This window comes from Hylobates moloch, unplaced genomic scaffold (assembly GCF_009828535.3).
Source record: "Hylobates moloch isolate HMO894 unplaced genomic scaffold, HMol_V3 SCAFFOLD_19, whole genome shotgun sequence".
Lineage (NCBI taxonomy): Eukaryota > Metazoa > Chordata > Mammalia > Primates > Hylobatidae > Hylobates > Hylobates moloch.
The window spans coordinates 27,032,128-27,038,614 of record NW_026652294.1 but is presented as its reverse complement, the minus strand read 5'-3'; the positions used below and the strand labels follow the sequence as shown (position 1 = coordinate 27,038,614).

The 6,487-nt window shown below is 48.2% G+C and overlaps 1 long non-coding RNA gene across 1 annotated transcript; it reads left to right on the top strand.

Annotated features, from left to right (window-relative positions):
* The first annotated feature begins 5,244 nt into the window (after positions 1-5,244).
* LOC131382023 (uncharacterized) lies at positions 5,245-6,204 on the top strand. The gene is made up of 2 exons (XR_009211173.1): positions 5,245-5,376; positions 6,031-6,204. It is a non-coding gene; the product is annotated as an uncharacterized LOC131382023 (long non-coding RNA).
* Positions 6,205-6,487: the final 283 nt, after the last annotated feature.

The window sequence follows — 6,487 nt, the reverse complement described above, 5'->3', positions numbered from 1 at the left end:
TAGTATCATGAGAACAGCACGGGGGAACCACCCCCATGATCCAATCACCTCCCACGAGATACCTCCCCCACCACATGGGTATTACAGTGCGGATTACAATTCAAGATGAGATTTGGGTGGGGACACAGAACCAGACCATATCAGTAACATTCAGAAGTCTCTTTGTAAGTAAACGAGACAAAATATTTGCAAAGGATATGGGAAGGAAATTTACAGAAGAGAAACTTCAAATTGCCAATATAACTGTAAAAAATGTTCAATTGCAAAGGATCCAAATTAGACTAAGATAAAATTTTCAGCTATTAGATTGGAAAAGCTTATAAAAAGATCATTAAAAATGCTTATAAAAATTATAAGTACCAGTAAGTGTTCAGGGAACGAACATTCTTATGTTTGCTGGTGAGACGGCAAATTCTGAAAATGTAACATTCTTTTGTTTGCTGGTGAGACAACAAATTCTGAAAATGTCCTCAAGGCAAAGTGGGCCACATTAATTCATTAAAAAAATATTTATTGAGCGCCTCTGTGCCTCAGGCCTGTGGTAAAAACATACAGTCTGTCCTAGCTCTCATTTCCTTTCCAGTGTAGTGCAGGAGATAGACATTAAAGAAGAAACCACACAAACAAGTTCATAATTGATGCAGTTGTAGGAAGTACTTACAAATGTGTTTGACAAGGGGTCCTAACCTGGTCAGGGTCATTGGAAAGACTTCCCTAAGGGGGTGATTCTTAAGCCAAGTCTAGCACAATGAGACAACTTCGGGGAGGAGAATAGTGAGGGCAACTCTCTGGACAGGGAAAGTGGCAGTGTGAAAGCTTTGATGAACTCTGGGATGGTTCAGTTGTCCACCCTGCCACATCTGTCATTCCTGGAGTGCTCTGGCCCTGGATGGTTTTCCCTGATTCCACTCCTGATTCCAAAGCTGCTATGATATATTAGCTATAATACCCAGTTTTCAAATGAAAATTACTAGATGAAGAAACAGGAAAACGTGTTTCATAAAGGAAGCTAACAGTTGTAGTCTCTGGGCCCAGAATTTAGATTTAGCAGTTACAGACTTCAAAGTATCTGTTATAAATATGTTTGAAGAAGTAAAGAAAAATAGGTTCATAGGAAAATATGTTCAAGGAATTAAAGGAAAATATGATATCAATGAGTGAAGAGAGAATTTGCACAGACAAATGGAAACATTCGTGAGAATTATAGAGCTGAAAAGGACAATAATGAAATTTTAAAAATTCATTAGGTGTGCTCCAGTTCTGGAGATGGCAGAAAAACAAAAGATCAGTAAACATGAAGACAAATCAGCAGAAAATATTTAACTCAAAGAAAAGAGGGAAATAGAATTGGAGTAAAAAGGCTGGGCATGGTGGCTCATGCCTGTAATCCCAGCACTTTGGGAGGCCAAGGCGGGTAGGTCACCTGAAGTCAGAAGTTTGAGACCAGCCTGGCCAATATGGTGAAACCCCATCTCTACTAAAAATACAGAAATTAGCCAGATGTGGTGGCAGGTGCCTGTAATCCCAGCTACTTGGGAGGCTGAGGCAGGAGAATTGCTTGAACTCAGGAGATGGAGGTTGCAGTGAGCCAAGATTATGCCATTGCACTTCAGCCTGGGTGACAGAGTGAGACTCTGTCTCAAAAAAAAAAAAAAAAAAGAATTGGAGAAAAAAGAAGAGAATGGCAGTGTCCTCTTGGACAGTACCAAGCACCACAAATACATGTAGTTGGAGTCCCAGAAGGAGAGGAGAGAGACATAGGGGCAGAATAAATTTGAGGAAATAATGGTTGAAAACTTCTCAGTATGAACGTAAAGCATTAACTTGCAGATCCAAAAAGCTCAACAAACCCTAAGCAGAGTAAACATAAGTAAAATCACTCCTAGGCAAATCACTGTCAAATTTCTAAAAGTCAGAGGCTAAGGAAAAATTTTGAAAGGTTTGGAAGAAAAAAAATGACTTGTCCAATAAAGGGGAATTATATGACACAACAGCAAGTAGCTTCTTAAAAAAGAGGGAGTGCAAATCCAGAGGCTGCCTCATTTATCTAATCAGAGGCCCAAGAGTAGACATTAGTGAGAAGGAAAGATAATTAATATTTAGTGATATATTAAACAGGAATCCCCTAGAACTGAAGGAAGAGGTGAGTCCTCAGATTGGAAGTGCTCAGTGAATGCCAAGTAGGACAAATGAAAGAGCAAAAATTAAAATCTCAACATTCCACTAGAAGGTACCTCATAATGGAATTTCAGAACATCTAGGAAAGAGAGAAAAAAAATCTAAAGCTACTAGTAAAAAAAAATCCATAAATCTACTAATAAATAAAAGCTACTGGTTCTAGAGAAAATTCATCAGATTGACATCAGATCCTCATCAGTCATAAGCAGTGTTCCTATTTACCAGCAATTGCAAGTTAGAAGATGTAACAAAACTTAAATCTCCCATTTATGGTAATGCTAAAACATACAAGAAACCTGACACTAAACCTCTTAAGGAATATATTTAAAAAAAAAGAGAGAGAGATGGGATTTCGGTGACAAGCTGATTCTGTAATTCATATGGGAATCGAAATGTCCAAGAATAGCCGGGACTATTTGGAAGCAGAAGAAGAACAAATGGTGAGAACTTGCCCTGTTAGATTATAAAATGTATACAGGAATTAGGCCGGGCGCGGTGGCTCATGCCTGTAATCCCAGCACTTTGGGAGGCCGAGGCGGATCACCTGAGGTCAGGAGTTTGAGAGACCAGCCTGGCCAACATGGTGAAATCCTATCTCTACTAAAAATACAAAAATTAGCCGGGCATGGTGGCAGGCACCTGTAATCTCAGCTACTCAGGAGGCTGCGGCAGGGGAATCACTGGAACCCGGGAGGCAGAGGTTGTAGTGAGCCAAGATCATACCACTGCACTCCAGCCTGGTTGATTTCATTTCTAAAAAAAAACCAGCAAAAAACAACAAACAAATACATAAGAAAAGCAATATTTTTTTCTTTTTTTTTTTTTGAGACGGAGTCACACTCTGTTGCCAGGCTGGAGTGCAGTGGCATAATCTCAGCTCACTGCAACCTCTGCCTCCCAGGTTCCAGCAATTCTCCTGCTTCAGCCTCCTGAGTAGCTGAGATTACAGGTGCCTACCATCACGTCTGGCTAATTTTTGTATTTTTAGTAGAGACAGGGTTTCACCTTGTTGGCCAGGCTGGTCTCAAACTCCTGACTTCAAGTGATCCGCCCGCCTCGGCCTCCCAAAGTGCTGGGATTACAGGCATGAGCCACCGCACCTGGCTGAAAAGCAATACTTTAAGTCAACTTGCAAAAAAATTGAGTGTGTTTCTATATGGGTTGCAAAGATGTCTTAAACAGGATACAGAAAGCACAAATCACAGATGAAACCATTGATTAATGATAACCACTTCAGGACAAAAGACAACAAAGTGAAAAGATAAGTAGCACAGAGGAAAAAAAAGTCATAGACTTGGAAATGGGCTTACGGCGGGTGTCCTTTCAGTGGTGTGCTAAGTGGCATCTGTCTAGTGACCCCGCTGGGAATGATCCGATTCGATGGGGTCCTTCTTCAGCTGCTATGCTATGGACTAAGCTGTTTTACAGCTCTGTCAGGGGAGAAATTAACTTATAGGAAACCAATTATAAGGCCAACGATCCTGCCCACAGAATGCAAATGAATTTTGCTCCATAGAGATTGAATTGAATTCTGTCCCATGGAAAAGATAATCCCAAACAGTACACTTTATTGCCCTCTATGATATTAAGCACTTCGCACCAATAACCAAATCTGTTTCAGCTTTCCTCGTTGCCTACACATCTGTCTTTCCAGTTCTCCTTTGAACTGGTTTTAATGTTACTGGTTCCCTTATTAATGAGTTAAATAAAATCTTAGGTGTGTTCAATTTGTATTTGCATGCGAACCATGATTTTGCCTCTAAACATTAATCTTTATAAGAATTTGAACTCATAATATATGTAAGAACAAAAGGAGCTCCTATACATTAACAAAAAGACAAAAATCCAATTAAACACGAATGAAGTTTTTATGCAGAGAAGAAATAACCTCATTAGTAATCAGAGAAAGTAAAATTAAAACAACAGCTTCTCATTTTTCACTCACAGCAGGTCTCAGCTGCTCTGAAGTTGTGGCCATTGTCAGGATAGGGCCTGGGAACTGGGGAGGGGCTGGTCAGGGCAGACTTATCTGTGAGGTCTGAATATCTTTAAAAAGAAAGATCCTCTGGGCTCCTGGGGGCGGCGTATAGGGCCGCAGGGGACATTGGCAGTCGCCCAGGTGAGAGGGCTCAGATCTGGGTACATTTTATTGTAGCAGAGATACTGCACGGGGGGAGTCCGGATGGCTTGGGGCATCTGGGGTTCTGGCAGTGACATCCCTGGGGGCTGATCTCTGCCCCTGCCCTGAGGCCTGCAGAAGGAGTCCAGTCTTCTCATGCCAACTAGCGAGACAGAGGTCGGAAGTCATGAGCAGCCCCCATCCAGAAGTGGCCGGTGCCCTGGCTCAGCTCCAAGAAGCCCTCGTGGGTTGGGACACTGGGGGAGGCATTCTTGGTCTCAGCAGGGTGACCCGGTGGAGATGCGGGGCTGCTGCAGGTGGCTGGGGGTGGACGTCCTGCCGCTGTGTGGACATGGACTGCAGAGACCGCGGAGGTGCGTGCCTGTCTCCTGGCCCAGGCCTGCTGCTGCTGGCCCCGTCCTCCCCACCCAGCCCTCCTCTCTGGGCAGCTGGCCTCAGAAATATTGGAGGGGATAGCCGGGCGCGGCGGTTCACGCCTGTAATCCCAGCACTTTGGGAGGCTGAGGCTGGTGGTTCACTTGAGATCAGGAGTTAGAGACCAGCTTGACCAACATGCTGAAACCCCGTCTCTACTAAAAATACATTAGCCGGGCGTGGTGGCACGCGCCTGTAATCCCAGCTACTTGGGAGGCTGAGGCAGGAGAATCGCTTGAACCGGGGAGACGGAGGTTGCGGTGAGCCGAGATCGCGCCACTGCACTCCAGCCTGGGCGACAAGAACGAAACTCTCTCAATAAATAAATAAATAAATAATACAAGAAAGGAAAAAGAACTATTGGAGGGGACTTGGGGTCCAGGGCTGGGCAGGGCGGAAGGCGTAAACATGTGAGAATCTGGAGCCGGGTGAGGTCACGAGAAGACAGGCGGGACAGGAACAGCGCCGTGGGTGCCACGCGAGACACAGGGTGGGCGGGGCCAGCCAGGCCCGGAGCTGGCTGCCACCGGCTGCGGCAGGAGGGAGCTGGCTGCCGCCATTTCAGTGGAGGGTGGCGACAACCCCAGTCTGGAGGGGGCTGAGACCTGTGCTGGGGGCCGCCCGGGGTAGATCCTGTCTTGAAGGTCTGGCGGTGGGAGGGAGGGAAGGTGGCCGCGGGTGGAGGTGGGCGTGGCGCCAAGGGCGGTGTTCCCTGGAGAGCCAGAGTCGGAGCCCGCTGGCTGCTGCAGGGAAGGGAGCGGCGGAAGATGCGGAGATAGAGGGAGGTTCCCAGGAAGGCAGAGGGAACGGGCAGGCCCGGAGGAGCAGGCGGGAATGTGGAGGGGGGTTGGAACCGCAGCACTGAGGGTTTGGGCGCACAAAGGTGAAGGATGTCCCCCGGGAAGCCAGCAGGCACGGCAGCGACTTGCCCGGGTCCCGGGCCTGACTTTCACACACCCCCACCCTGCACCTGGACGGTGACGATCTGCTGGGCCCGGTGGCGCCTGGGAAGGCGGTTGGGGGGAGGTCCGAGTTACTGGAAAGTGCAAGTTCCAACTCAGAGCTGCGCTGAGCAGGGCCGGGCTGCTGGGGCGCCCAGGGCTGCAGGTCCTGGCGGGGCCTCTGGGAACGCGGAGGGCGCTGACTCAGGCCCTGACTCACCAGGGGCTGCCCTGGGGGGGATCTGGGTCCGCCGAGTCCGCGGAACCGCTCACGTCTGCCCCCCAGCGACCTTTCCTGGGAATGTTCCAGAGCGGTTCTTACTCCTTCCTGGAGGGTGGCTTCTTTCCTCCTCCCAGAGTTCAAAGCCATTTTCTGCACTTGGCCCCATGGCCTCTGAGCTCAGAGTTCACCCCTCATGGAGCTGGAAGGGACGGTTTCTAGAGAGGCCTCCATGCTTGGACCAGGATGAAAATCCTTCACCATCTTCAATGCAACAAAGCTGTTCACGGACCCCCAATGCCATTCTCTCATTCGTGTGTTCATGCATCCCTCATGCACTCACTCATTTACTCAGCCCACGTGTTCACTGGGGGCCCCGTGCAGGGCTGGGGACGCTGCCATGGAGGAGGCGGAGGCACCCTTGCCCCAGAGGGAGCTCCTGTGAATTTCACTGCCAGCAGCCGGGAGGCTGGTGGAAGGCTGTGGAGCCTGAGTCGGGCCAGGCCGGGGAAGGCCTCCTGGGTGATGAGGGCGGAGGTGGGTGCAGCGTGGTGGAGGCCAGGAAGCCCCGAGAGGAGGCCGCCAAGGCGTGGT